At 46.3% G+C, this 14,880-nt stretch overlaps 1 protein-coding gene across 1 annotated transcript in view; it reads left to right on the forward strand.

Moving 5' to 3' along the window:
- Window positions 1-2,279: 2,279 nt before the first annotated feature.
- The window catches only part of FGF13 (fibroblast growth factor 13), a 286,202-nt gene continuing 273,601 nt past the window's right edge, over window positions 2,280-14,880 (forward strand). The window contains exon 1 of the mRNA XM_009684862.2: window positions 2,280-2,445. The gene's annotated coding sequence lies outside the window, so the exon portion shown is untranslated. The remainder of the gene's footprint in view (window positions 2,446-14,880) is intronic.

A 14,880-nucleotide genomic window follows, 5' to 3' on the forward strand; every position in this document is an offset into this window, starting at 1 on the left:
GGCCCTGTGTTACTGCTGTAGCTGAATTCATGGTTATAGCTTTTTAGCTCCAGTTCATTGGGGCAGTAAGGAAAGGACAATAAAAGCAGTTGTGGCATCTCTGTAACCACTCTCTTCTTCCACCTCACAGTGATTGTTGTGCTTATGGTTTCTGAAGGTTTTCAGAACTGAGTGTCCTTCTGTATGTGCACCCAGACAGTGCTGCTCCAAGCCAACACTTGCTGCACTGAACAGTGTGAGGAAAATAACATTTTCATGCAGTTGCCATACCTGGGAAAAACTTTCCACAGCCACTGCAGAGAAGAGGAAGTGGTCTGATCCGTTCCTACCCTCTCTGAACTGCTTATTAAATCTTCTTGTCATGTCCTCAGGGATGCAACATATTGAGAGGAAAATAACGTGGAAATTGTATAATATTTGCTGTGGCTTTGGATTCCTCTGAGCTAAATCGAAACACTGGGTAAGCCACTTCTGAAGAAAAGGCAGATGCTCTTGAAAATCTCACTCATTGCAGAAAGCCCAAGGGATTGGGCTGTGTACCATAAAGCTCTTGGAAAAGCTATGACACGCATGCATTTATTGCTGTCAAACCAGCACTTACAGGTGGCAAAGGAGTATGCTGCCTGCTCTGAAGACCCTCATGTAGCACAGGAGGCATGTTGTTGCCATTGCAGAAGGCTGCGTTGCACATTCTGAGGCTAGAGAAGCCTTGAGGATCAGTCAGAAGGAGCTAAGCTTACCAGGTTATGTGTGGAGAGCACATCTCCAGAGCAGGTCGTGTCATACGCAGAGCCCCAGAGCGCAGTGGGGAACCTTATGAGGGGAGCTGCTGGACCAGAGCACCCTGGGGAAAGGTCCTCCCCAAGGGAAGAGATTTGGCTGGGGCCTTTTCTCAGCTGAGATCTCCTCTGCCATGGAGAGGACAGAGCAGGAGTGTGATTTGAGTGATGGCCATCCCAAAGGTAAAGAAATCGGACCATAGTTACCAGAAAGCAGGAAAGAATAAGTTCAGAAAGGGCTGATGGGCTCTGGGGCTGGGTTTTTGTTCCATTTAATGAAGAGCTCTTTGGTTCACACAGTGTAGATCAGGGAAGAAAAAGAAGTCTAGTTTCCGCATGACAATAATTAGTTTCCTCCAGTGCTGCAGTTTTTCAACGTGACTGAAGACTAGCTATCCTACCTCAGACCCTGGATCCGTCCAGCCCTCTCTCCAATAGTGGTCAAAAGCAATTCTTGGGGAAGAGTATAAGAAGAGGACAGATGTGTAATGATATTTACTTAGCTACCTTCTCAGACGCTATTTATTGTGGCTCAGGGATTTCCTGAGCCAGAGGCTTTTGTTTTCCACAGCCCCTGATGGAGCTCTCATCTATGGATTTGTCCACTCACTTCTTAAATCCCTTAAGGTTTAGCATCCACAGATCTGCAGGGCAAGGAGCTGGGCAGGTTAACTGTATGCTACTGCAAGTAATGTCTCGTCTTGTGTGTTTTGAACCTCCTGTCCAGTTTCCCTTGATGCTCCTTCATTCCTGTACTGAAAGAGGCAGTGAGCAAGTGCCAGGCAAACACAAGATAAACTGACAGTCTCTGACCCCAGGTGCTTACAGGCTACCTTGCAGACCAGCTGTAAGAGGTACATGAAATAAATAAGGGGTATGGAAAAGGAGTCAGAAGCCTTGACTTCAACATACTGCTGCATAGGCTAACTGTGCCTGGAGGGTAACATGCCACCTCTGCAGGCATTAGCAAAGGAAGGATGCTTCCCGCAGCGTAAGAGTAGCTCTGCTGGGCCACTTCACTCTCCTATGAAAATATCACTCTTTCCTCAGCTGAGGGCAGGCTCTTGCTTGCGAATACCTGTGCTGTTGTAAATATCAATATTGCTGCAGCATTTGGCACCTACCAGTTAATGCGCTGCACACTGGCAGAGCAAAAACTGGCAGGTGGATTATATAAACCACCATCGCATTTGTGTCTTGGAAGTAAAGGTGTTAACTCTTTCTGACTTCATTCATTCCGGTTGAGGGGCACCGGGGGACTGGACCTGAAATACAGCAAATCAATAACATAAACTCTGTGAGCTTTGTGAGCTAAGAATAAACACCAACCACAGCTCGAGTCAAATGAACCCGTGCAAGAGGCACGGGGGAGCGGAGCAGTGCTGTTCTATTATTGCAGGTCAATAAAGGCTAGCTAATGTTTGCCTTTCGTTACTGATTAAAAAGATTTCCTTGCAAAAGTTATGAGATTAACACTGAGCTTTCTGTGTGCCCAGAAAGGGTGATGTTTAGAGATGATCATCCTGCATTATCCCATTGAAAACATGAGTAATGGGGCCTGCAAGCATTGCTACCCCGAACGAAGCTGGTGCAGGTCCGTCTCCCTGAGTCTCTAACGGAGCGGGACCTGCTCCTCGCAGTGATTTTTGGCCTGTGGGATAACCAGGTGAGTAGAGGAGATGTTGGACTGAAAGCCAGATGCCTCCTGCTGCCCTGTGCCCAGGAGCACCAACAGGAGCCTCCCTCCTGGCACCGGTGGGGCTGGAGAGGGGCAGGGCAGGCAGTCCGCAGCGCGGGCACGCGCGGCGCCGGTAGCATTCGGGAGGACGTGGTGCATTGCACAGCTATGCTAGCGACACGCCGGTTATGGCTGAGGAGGCAATTTCATTACGTTGGCCTATTTTTAGGTGCTTATAACTCAAAAACATTACCCTCTTGGCTGAAATTTATCACACTTGTTCTCAGCTCAAAGTTGATGTACAAGACTTGGCGTCTCTCCAGATAGCTCAAGAACAGCTGCCTGGGATGTTTCCCAACTGTGGTTTCACCAATTAAGAAGTTTGTTCTCACACAATTTGGAGGGTTTTATTTCTTCCTTTAACTGTAACATGCTCTGTGCAGAGCGTAGGCTTCGCAGCCTCATATCTTCCCTTCTGAAGCGTATTTATTCAGGTGTCTCACAGACGTTTGTCCTCCTTGAGGAGCAATCCAGAGATATATTGGATCTATCAACATTTAGTCTATTTAAATCTATAGCTCTACAAAGTCCAGTGCTGCGCACCCTGAAATAAAAATTGCTTGCCTTTATTTCTCTGGCTGTGTGGCAAAAGGAAGGCAGCGCGGTCTGCCAGCAACTTGGTGCCAGGCGGTGGAGCTCTGGATGTGCCAAAAAAGGACTGTTTTTTTTTTTTTTTTTTTGCATTTTTCCTTTTCCCCTTCCCAATTGCCTGAACGGTCATTAAACTAATACCCCTTCAGTGCTGGTCTAGCGGGCAGGCTGCTGGACGCTCACACTCGGTGCTATGGCAAGGCAGCCTCCAGCTCCTGGGATGCCTTTCCTGATTTGCATCGTTTTCCCCCCATTTTTCTGACACGAGCACATCAGCAAATGAGAACATTTAGTTGGCTGAAAAGTTAAGCATGTAGGGATCGACTGCTAGGCTAAGAGCTAAATGATAAATTCATTTTATTTTGAGAGAAAAGCGTCCCCTGGATGGAGTTTGTCATCGCTCAGAGAAATAGAAGTATTTCTTAGCAATCGGGGATATTCTTCAGGAAGTAACACTACTAGGCAGAGTTCTGATATTCTTGGAAGCTGCCTGGACTCAAAAATTTGCATCTTTCTCCACTGAGAGGTAGACAGCAGAGGCATTTAACTACTGAATGTTTCCCTTAAAGATATTATTTAAAGCTGGTGTACCTTTCTCAGGATGTTCTGAAGCAAAAAACAGGGTGGAAATGACTTTTGGCAAGGCAGAGCAGCTGTGGCTCTATCAATGGTGCTGCGAAGTTGTGAAGCTGTTGGCTATTCAACTCTCAACATGTTTTACTCTCGGTGCTGAGGAGATAGTGACCCACTTCCCAGCTGCATGCATCCAGCTATGATAAGATAGCGGCTTCTGCAAAGGTCCTGGGAGGGTCTGTGAATAAAGTAGCATCAAAAACGAACCCTCTAAATACTTTTCTGCATCATTCCTAGAAATCCCGCTGAAGGAAATGATGCTAACAGGATTTGTTCTGGCAGGAATTGGGCTTGCAAAGGGTGTTGCGTGTTCCCCGAACACCGAAAAATGTGTTTGTCAAGAATGCAGGCAAGTCTGTCTGGGGATAGGGGAGCACCGGGCAGCCTTGGCAGGGAAACACAAAGCCAAAGAAGTTGGCTTGTTTAGTGTTTTCACTGAAAATCACCTGCGTGTTTTGGAGAGCAGATAAGCCAAAGGATAGAGACACAGGCGGGTGCAGACGCTGCCAGTGTTTGTGGGCAGAGCAAAGTCAGGGTACAGGAGCCCGGGGGGCCCCCTGCAGAGCAACTTTGGGAAGGGGGATAGTGGCCAGCTGAGGCTTATTCCCCCAGTCGGCACGCGGCAGGCAGGGGGAGCCTCAGCCGAATTTCCCCACATTTACTGTTGATTTGACTTATTTTCTGCGTTAGTGCAGTTGCATCTCACTGCTGAGCCTCTGCCTAGGAAACAAGGAACGCATGGTGCACAAACGGGGCAGAGGACAAATGTCTCCCGAGCACAAGATGGAGAAAGGCTGGAAATAAAATACACAGCTAAGGCACAGGGCAAAGACCCCCCCCTCTCTTTCCTAGCACCTTGCAGCAGAGGTTACTGGATGGTCCGATGGGGGCAAACGGCACAGGCTCTTCCATGGAAAGGTACTGGTCCAAGGAAAGGTACTGGTCTTCCTATTGGCAAGCCACGGCACAGGCTTGCTTTGCCTTATGTTTTGAGCCTGGAACGACCTCCTCCTCTCATATTTCCCTCCGTTAGTTCTAATTTGTGCAATATATACCAATGGATCTGTGGTCTTAAGTCAATAACAACCCCTTTAAGTCAAAGAAAAACATCTCATCACTTCAGTCAGAGGTGAAGTGGATGTAATAGGCCCTAATAGGCTTTTTGGAGTTCCAGGAAAGCAGATCATTTCTTTTAAAGGAAATAAACCTGAGATAGCTTTCTCAGCAATAAATATCCCGAGATATGGCACAAGGTCTTGCCGGTTTGGCAGACGCTTGGAAGGCTGTGGTCTGCACCAGTTTCACGGTGCAGCCTCAGCACTGGATTTCACTATTCACTCTTTCACTATGATAAATTATTCCTTGCATACCAGTTTCTCTGTTATGTGAGAAATGTAGCCGGTTACACCTATTTCCCTTGAGTGTGTGCATATAAAAGTGCAGCTGGCTGGAAGAGAGCAAGATGGTGACAGGGAGAGTCATGAAAACTTTTGCACAGTTTCATCTCTGTTTTTAATCAGAGGTTCTGGGTAAAACATCCAACCAGGAGACTTAAATAGCATCCGCCCATATTTGCTTGGTTTTGGTTTTGGTTGTCCTAGACTGTGCAAGCGGTCATCTCTGGGTATTAGGATCATGTGATAATTTCCCGCATGATATCTTTCTTTACATTTTTCCACTAAACTGGCACAGATTACAGTTTGATATCAAATGGATGCAAAGCTCACAGTTTGCATTTAGCACAAGCTCAGAAGGAAGCAAAGATTTCTGATAGGGTTCTCAGCTACTGAATTTTCTGGGACCAAAATGGCATATTTCTTGCTTTTAATTACAACCTGTCTTCCTTTGGCATTTGTGACTTCCCCACCTCCCGTGAATGAAACTCAAAGAAAAGATTTGGGTGGCTCCCTGCAGCAGGAGCCTGTACATTCAGAGCACCACAGAAAAATGCAAGTCTCCCTTTTTCTGCTTGAAATGTTCCTTTGCAGATGGCTTGAGTCTTTCTGGTTTTTTGTACTTTTAATTTCGTTATTCCCTCCCTTCTTCCCTTCCCCCCGTCAAGAACTTACCATTCGGGCCATTAGTGATCTCAGCATTTTCGATGTAATTCTGCTAAATATTTTTGTCAGTCTTGAATCAAAACGGTGCCAGATGGAAGCCCCATGCTCTTCATAGATGATCATTTCCAGCATTCTTCTGCAAGGTTGTATAACATATGTCCACAAGCAATTAAAAATACCGTTTTCTAGCATGAACTGTGCACGCTCAAGGGCACAGAGAAGGTTAAGAAAATAATGGAGCCAGGACTGTTTAGTACTTTTAAACAAGTTAATTTCCTAAAGAGAAATCATATTCACAATTAAATTGGTTGCTGATTTGTGGTGAGTGATCTTAGTGCTAAAATCACCTGTATCAACCAGAGCAGTCATAAAATACACTGGCAAAAAAAAGCACTTTTATGTATAAAACCATAGTCTCTAATATCGGTAGAGTGTTTTTTTTCCCCCCTTCAATATTAGCCTAATGTTATTCTCATTGACGCCAACAGGAGCTAACCACTGACTTCCTCGGGGGCAGAATGAATTTCCACCCTACAGGCAGGATTTCTGAAAGCGCTCTCTGCCTCAGTGTAATATCTAGGCTGAGACTCCTGATGCTGGTCTTTGGATGCTCAGATGGACAGAAACAAAATGCCCCAATCCCCTTGCGAGCCTCGAGCAGCCCTGGTGGGGCCGGCTGCCCCAGGGGGACGCTGTGCTCACTAGCTGCGCTCTCCCTGCCCGCCGCAAGGGCGTCTGCTTTCTGCCTTTTGCATCTGCTCGTTGGGTCATCTCTGTTATTCAGTTGTGATTCTCTTGCATCTATTTATGTGTTTTTCTATGCAAAGTACAAGATGTGCTCCTGAGAGCTATAAAAATGAGTAATAATTAAGCTACTGAAAAAAATGCAAGTAGCTGCAATAAACTCTAGGAAAAATGGCCAAGCATTCCTGATTTTTGGGTTTTGTTGGTGGTGGTGAGTTTTTTTAAGCGTGAGGTTGATTATTTTATGAGCCTAAATGGATTAACAATTTGCTTGTGTTTGTGCATGCACAGAAAGCACTTAGCTCTGTTTATTGTGGGCATTTGGCAAAAGGAATCAGATCTTGGTGAAAAACATGCTTTTGGCCTCATCTAAGCAAATGACTTTCTCCAAGCTTCACAGAAACAGGCAGCTAGGCATGAAAGTAAGAGTCCTACAGAAGAAGAGGCAGCAAAGTGAGTTCAAGTCTTTTTTTAGGCAACAAAACACAGAAATATCCATGCCTTTCATCTCAGACCATCCACTGCTACCGTGGCTGAAGTACTAACCCCAGGACGTGGACGATGCAAGTTCAAGCCCCTGAACTGGGAAGGACCTAAAGCTGAAGGATTTTAGTGTTGGGTGAACGTCTGACAATTAAGCTCTCTTTTTCTTCCCTGTTGACGTTTTTGCCTGGCATAAAGTCACTAAGCCCTCCCTGAGAGGAATATGTGAATCAAGAAAGGAAAGCGGTGCCCTCTGCCCATTTCTTGGTCCACCAAGTGGTACACCACTTCTTGGCATTACCCTCATCCCTTCTTAGACATAACTCAGGCTGTAGTGCTGGAAGGCAGCATGGTTTTGGGGCAGGAATTGCTTGTTGGGTAGGTGTGGTCTATTTTAACACTCCTGCGCTTTCCTGGGCTGCCTGCTGGGCCCTGGACTGTCAAACAGCAGGTCAGGCCTTTGGGGCTGAATCAAATTCTCATAAGGAGTTGCAGAAAGACAACTGCCTGTGTGTTTTGTTTTGCTTTTTTAGTTTCTTTCTGTACATGCAGAACCTCCTCTGAGAATCTGGGAAACCGAAGGCCCTCCATAGAGTCTCTGAAAATTAGCCTATTACTTGACCGTTAAGCATATTGCATATACCGAATAATTAATTTTTACAGCAAGCTCGTCTAGGACTTGGGCAAAAGAGCAATTAATCCTCTGGAAATAGATCTATTATCATAATTGCTAATGGATGCAAACTTCCTCAGACACAGATGGACAAAAAAAAAAACCTTTCATCTCTGTGATTAAGGTACCTGAAGTCAGGTCCAGCATGTGTGACACAGATTTACCCTATTAAAAACCCCATCTAGTGCTAATTGTGGCCGGTGAGCTCCAGCCCGTCGGATGGAGGAGAGAGCACAAGAGGCTCCTTCTAGCATCCCCAGAGCCAGTGCAGGAACACCTGTCCCATCACCTTTTCCTCCCCAAGGGACTCTTCTTCCCTTATGGGCATAACAGGGATTCTCCCATGGCAGCTGGAACCTTTGCATGCAATGCCATGAGCATCTCGAACCAGAGACCATCCACACCCCAAATGTTGGGTAGACCCAGTGTGTCCTGGGCTGAGAAAGTGAGGAGATGCAGTACCTGCTCAAAGCCTCACTGCCCAATTTGTGCAAAAAGGGGCTGGCTCGCTCCCTCTGCCATCTGCCAAATTGGGATTAATCAGAGGAAACGCTGCCACGCACCCGGCAGAGCAAAACCCAGGCTTGCGCTCTGCTTCCCCCGTGGTGGTGGGTGTGAGGCTCTGCTCCTCCCTTGTCTGACCATGCTTCTGCTATGTCGCTCTGCAACAAATCCTATCTCTTCAGTTTGATTTGCAGTTGAAAGGATGTTTTGGAACTTGCAGAATCATAATTAATATTTCATATAACCCAGCCCTTGAAAAGAAGTTAACAAAGAGCACTTGGCGCCTTACGGCTACCAAGTGCTGTGTTTCCTCAGCCTGAGCCCACCTCTGGTCCCCAAGGCCACCCCTAAGGTCCTGTCCTGCAGCCCGCATCTGCCGCTGCCTAATGTACTACTGGCAAAGAGCGAGAAGGGGAGAGGGAATAAACCAAGAGGCTTTTATGAGAGTTGAGCTGTTACTATTTAATCTGTAGTGACAAAGACGTCTCTAATAGGATGTTGAAAGTATAGATATTAGCGACAGGACCAGAGTTTGGGCCTGAGAGCTTGTGACATCCACGAACACAGACCTGGGCTCTGCTGTTCTATGCAATGTCTCTTGAGCACCAGCACTACTTTTTTTAGAGCATTTTCTTGTATGAAGTTAGGTGACATGATCTGAGCAGATTCAAACCCCAGCCCAGGTCTAGGGGATACATGGGCAAATAGGGAATCTCTAAAATACCAAAACCTTTGGAAGGATCCTTGGTTTCTTCAAGTTTATACAGCAGCACATAGCACAAGGGGCTGCAGGCTAGCACTAAGACATCTAGTTTGGGGGAAGTGTAGTCAAAGTAGCTAATAAGGAGTATTAGGTGCTGCAATACTGCCCTCCACATCCCCTTTAAATCAGGAGAATAGGACCAGGAATTGCAGGAGATGAACTAGCAAGGTTGCTTCCCATGCAGGTAGGCGAGCAATAGGGACAGCTGTGCAAATACTCCAGGATTTTGTTTCTGCATGACAAATGAGACACAACGATAACAGCTCTCCAGAAGCCAGTGTTCGATATCAGAGGCTATCATGTAATTATTAAAATGAATCACAGCCTGGTGAGGACATTTATGGCCTCTACATTACTCAACACAGAGCAAGCCTGAACCTTGCAGTCCCAAGCAGAGAATCAGTGATTTACATTTCAAACAAAGTTCCACCTGGCACAACACCGCAATAAGCTGGCATAGAAAAGCTCCGGTGGAAGTTAGGCAGCCAGTAAAATATTGATTAAACCAAGCGATGGAATATGAAGAATTACATTTACTAATTTGGCATTGCTATGAAGGCTTAACAGGGCAGGAGGGCTTTATCCCAGTTTTCCTGAGCTGCAGCAGAGCTGGGGGAAATGGTTATTCTGTGTCAGGCAAGCATGGACAGACAGGAGTCTTCTTAACACTCAAATTCCATTTTGCTGTTCATTGAAACTGTGAAACCCCCTTCTTGTAGAGATGAGTAATTAGGGTAATGCTGTGGAATGGCTGCCTTTTGGGATACCGCAGCCTTTGGCAATAAGCCATGAAATGCTAATTGCAAAAGGTAAGGGCTTAATTCTTGAAGTACAGCACACTGTTTGTAAGCAACCTGGGTTAGTATAGTGACATCTGTGAAGAAGCCAAGCTTGCGTGCCACAAAGTGCTATGATCCTCAAGTTTCAAGAACCAGACATCTACTGTTGCTTTCATTAGGCTTTGTTCAAAGGCCACTGAAGCGATGGAGAGGCTTAACTGTGCCTTGGACACCGAGGCGCCTCCTTGCCCCAAGGGCAGTCCCAGGGCAAAGAGAAAAGAGAAAATTCTGTTGCATGAGATATTTTCTCTTGATCGTAGTAAAATGCTAAAATGCAGGGAGAATAAAAAAGAACAAAGAGCATGCTCAGAGAGATATCGACTGATAAAGGGCAAAATATTTTCATTTTAACACTTCCAACCGAAACAGAGATGTTTGTCCTTTCTGAAGCCAAACATTTGGTTTAGTTCAGCAAGCAGGCATGAACCCCATGGTGCTGCACCTCCACCCGCTGCCTCCGTGCCCTGGAGGGGCTGCAGCCCGGCCCCCATCCCACAAGGCATGGTGGTGCTGAGCTTGGAGAAGACCTCGTTCCTGCTCATCTCTGTGGTGATGGGGCAGCGTGTCCCCAAGCTGCTTGTGCTGCCAACTGCCAGCCTCTGCAGGGCTTCAGGCTCACCCATTCCTGAGGGTAAGGAGCAGTGTGGGCCGAAGCATGCTATCCAATGGAAACAGCGGGACTGTAACGAGCTGAGCGATGCTTTGAAGTGTCATCGCCAGGCTGTACTCGGCAAATAAGCAATCATGTTTTTATTAGAGTCCTACAGTCATGAGTAGCGTTATGTGACTCCCTACAACATATTTCATGTGGTTCTTCTTTTTTTATAAAGAAGCTGGAAAGCCGTTTCCTCCATTCCTGCTTGAGGTGAGTACGAGATGGATAGCCGCGCCCCACCATGCAAAGGAAGGCTATATGGTCAGAGATGAGGAGCAGGCTCATTAGGATGTGTCCATTCAGAACGTTGCTCATTAATTATGAATGCCTCCGAGTCTGACCAAAGGCCACGTACTGCAGCAAGCTTGGTTCAGCACACGTAGTGAAGCAGGAGAACTGACATGGTTTTATTGGACTGTAGAAGCCCTGTGCTGACCTTATTGGGGAACTGTGATGGTCTAGAGAGCAGGAGCAGCCACCAGCCCTCCTCCGCGGCAGCCGCACCGCAGGCTGGGCTCACTGCTCTGCCACGTTCAGCCACTTGATGCTTCACAGCTCCACGGAAAAGAGCTTGGCACTGCTCTGGAGCGATATGAGCATGTTCCCTGTTTGAATGGGAACTGCCCTTCACACAACAGAGAGCACCACCTAACTGTACAAAACTGCTTCCATATTATTAGATAACAGTGAACTACAGGAAAACATATAAAATACCTTCTTGGTGCAGCAATGTTTTATGTTGCTTCCTGGCATATTCCAGCAAGAAAGATGGGGTTGCGTTATGCTTGTTTGTATTTGTCTGTGTAATTCTCAGGCAATTTCCATCCTTAACATGTTGCTAGTAGTTGCTGGCTTTATTTCCGTGCTGCCTTTCCTGAATTCCTAGCAATGCCATAATAACGGCGAGTTTGGAGAACAAACATTTCTGCTAGAGATAACTTATGTTTCCTGGGAATCAAAGCTACCCAGGTGGCATAGTTGGCACGTCTAAGTACTGGCTGAGGTAAGAAATGGAAAACCCAAAGCCATGCACTGAGCACAAATCAAAAGATTAAGAGAACAGGCATTTCACTTATGGAAGTGAACAAAACTATGTCATTACCAGAGATGCTGAGGAAATGAATCAGAAATCATTAGCGGAGAGCTCTCACTTCATCCCGTCTTCAGGAAGAAGTAGCTCTTCTAGGTATTCCTAATGGAAATTGTTTTTGTAGCATTGGTTCAAAGTCAGGAATAGAAACTAAGTTGTTTCACTAGAAGCATAATCTTGCCACACTAGATGTCAGTAAATACAGGTCAGAAAATACAGGTGTATCTAACTCTTTACTAAAGGGAGAAGAGAATTTTCAGTTCTCTTAATTCACCCTTTCTTTTTGTTCACTCACCTTTAGACTAAGGCATCTGTCCCTCTTGTACATGTTACTGATATGTTGGGCTCTTGGCTTTAGCAGCAACTGCTGTGGTGAGTACTCGGCACGGTAGCCACCGTCAGCTTTCATTTCAGCGGTTGCGGCTCTGCGGCACGGGGCGGCAGGGCAACGCTGCTGGTTTGGGCGAGGGCTGCACTGGGAGGTTTGCTTGCTGCTAGCAGAGACCCGCTGCCCTTGCACGATTCAGGCCTGCTTTCTAGCCAACTCCTGGGGCCCACTGACTTTTCCTTGTATGCATAAAGGCAGTGCTGAGACATCTGGCTGTCTGGGAAATTTTACTCAAGTTGATTGAGAATAGATCAGCAGAGCATCCTTACACAAGCACACAGTTTCAGGGCACCCAGCTGGAAAAGCTTCTCAGGCGAAGAGGCAGGTGGTCCGAGTACCTTGGGCAGTAGCTCCTCTGCACTGTGGACGAATCGCAGTTAGACACCTGTGAGGTGCATATTGCTGTATGCGTACATTGGGTTGGCAGCTCTCTGCATGCCAGTGCTCCTGCCTTGACAGGATCTTTCTGTCATTTACGAACAGCAGCATCCACTCTTTGCCTTGTACAAAGATCTGTTTACTTTAGCTTTTACCATGAGAAGAAAACAGTAAGTTACTTGCTTAACGAAAATGTTTCCAGGAAGGAGACAAGTGTCAAAATGAGGATTGTTCCAATATCATGTGTTTTGTTCGTAGCAATGCTATAGATGAATACTTCTCTGAAAATCCTTCATCCCATTCAGAGTGACTTTCTGCTTTGGCCAAGTCTGGCAATAGTGGCAAGTTTCTCCTTTGCCTTGTTCCCATAGTGATTAGCACACTCTTCATAAGGGTATTTGTTCTGATTTGCTACATGTCTTTAGTTCTCGGTGTCTTTAAGTTCTCCTGGGAGGGTATAAAGAGGATGAGGCCAGACTCTTTTCTGTGGTGCCCAGTGACAGAATGGGAGGCAACGGGCACAAGCCGAAACACAGGAAGCTCCGTCTGAACACAAGGAAAAGCTTCTTTACTGGAAGGGTGACTGAGCACTGGAACAGGTTGCCCAGAGAGGTTGTGGAGTCTCCTTCCCTGGACATATTCAAAAGCCATCTGGACAGCCTCTTCTAGGTGACCCTGTTTGAGCAGGAGGGCTGGACTAGATGATCTCCAGAGGTCCTTGCCAACCTCCACCATTCTGTGATTCTATGATTCAAATACACACAGTCACATTGCTGCCCTGAGGTCATTAATTGCAGTAATGTGGGGCTGGAAGAGACCTCAGGAGCCCAGCCATTTGGAAAGCATCCCTCACCATTGCCAGCACCTTCGCGCCCTCTCCCTGTGCTCTGCTCTCCCTCTCAACTGGTAGTGCAAGAGTTGAGCAGCCGCAGGAAAGGAGCTGCTGAGATTACAGCCGCATCTACGTGAGATGCATGCTGAGGAGCCCTCCTCTGCCATTCACAGCCGTCCTGCCTGGGGAGGTCGCTGCGTGGTTGCGCTCCTCAAGGAGGGTGGTAACTCCTGCCAGCAGGAACCATTTGAGCCATGGGATGGAAGCTGCCTCTCTAATTATCCAAGTATCTACTGTCATACTCTGGTGGTGACCTCAGCTCCACGTGCAAATGTAATAAGAACTCCCTAGAAGATCTTAAAGCTACTTCTGGTAGAGTGTTTCTTGGAATCAGTAATGAAATCAATCATTCTGCTGTGCTCCCCAGTTTAATGCGTTCAGTCTTGTGGAAGCAGCTTTTAAAAGCTGTTGTCTCATTAAAGATCTAGTTAACTAATTTCTGAAATTAGAAACTTTTATGATTAATGACCTGTGGTATTTTGCCTTAAAGAAGATCCTTGCTAATCTTTTTTTTTTTTTCCAAAATCACTTCTGAGACTTGTATTATTGCTTTAGTTACGATATAGTGACAGTGATACCTGGTACTTCAGGAAAAATAATTGGTAATGACGCAATTCATGCCTATAAGAACTATGTCTGGCGAGCAATTTAAAACTGCATGGCTGTTGTAACAAAACACAAGGAGACTGATTTTGGTGGGTTTTCTACTTTAGCGCAGGAATTCTTGCCCATATTAACAGAGATCTGCCAGGCCAAAAGGCTTAGGATCAGGACTACAAAGACTAGGTCACATTCATCTTTACTAGCCATTTTTAACCTTAGTTAATGTCTTTGAAACGTGCTGGTGTGTAAATAGCATACACACTAACAACTGGAATTGTGAGTCAGAAATAGTCATTTCTCAAACAATTATTTGCAGACATGCAAAAGTAAGGATGACAGCGCTGTGGGTGTTATCACTTAAAGGGCATCTGAATTGCAGCTCCATGTTTCTTTCATAGGACAGTTGCTGGAGTGTGGATGCAGGGTTCAGTCTGTGGTGAAAGCTCCACTTCTCTTGGAATCTAAGGAGAATGTGTAAGAGATGAATCCTGTGGTTTATAACATTGCATGTTATAAATCGCGGCGACCAATTTTGATGTCCCTGGATGGCCATGTTGTATGGTTCAGCTCTTATTTCCAGTTGAATTCAAAAGCTTTCATCCCGCAGCTGGATCCAGGCAGGGGTCTTGCGGAGAGGCGCACAAATCTGCTCGAGTGGCTCCACGTGCAAGACTGCCGCTATTGCAATGCGTGGCCCTGGCCGTGCCCTGCACCCGGTGTGTGCTGCTGTACTGCTCCCGGCTCTGCCCGAGCACTGGCCCAAGCTCCTCAGGGCCAGAAGCCGCTCGGTTACATCTCTTGGGAAAGAAGTGACGTCCCTTGTTCACTTGGACCTCAGAAGTGAGCAGTCAGGTCCTGTTTACCAAACATGTTTACCTCCTGTGGGAGACAGTGATTCCTTTGTTTAAAACACAAAAGGCAAAATCCCATCCGAGCCTGGATCTCCAAGATAAGGACTCTCTAAGAAGAAAAATGTTTTGTTTGCTTCCCCTCTGCTCCTTGTGTATCTTTTTTTTTCCCCAGTCGCATCTCTCTTGTTTTGTCACGAATCCCTATTTTAAAGCTAG

Source organism: Struthio camelus, chromosome 11, assembly GCF_040807025.1.
Source record: "Struthio camelus isolate bStrCam1 chromosome 11, bStrCam1.hap1, whole genome shotgun sequence".
Taxonomy (NCBI): Eukaryota; Metazoa; Chordata; class Aves; order Struthioniformes; family Struthionidae; genus Struthio; species Struthio camelus.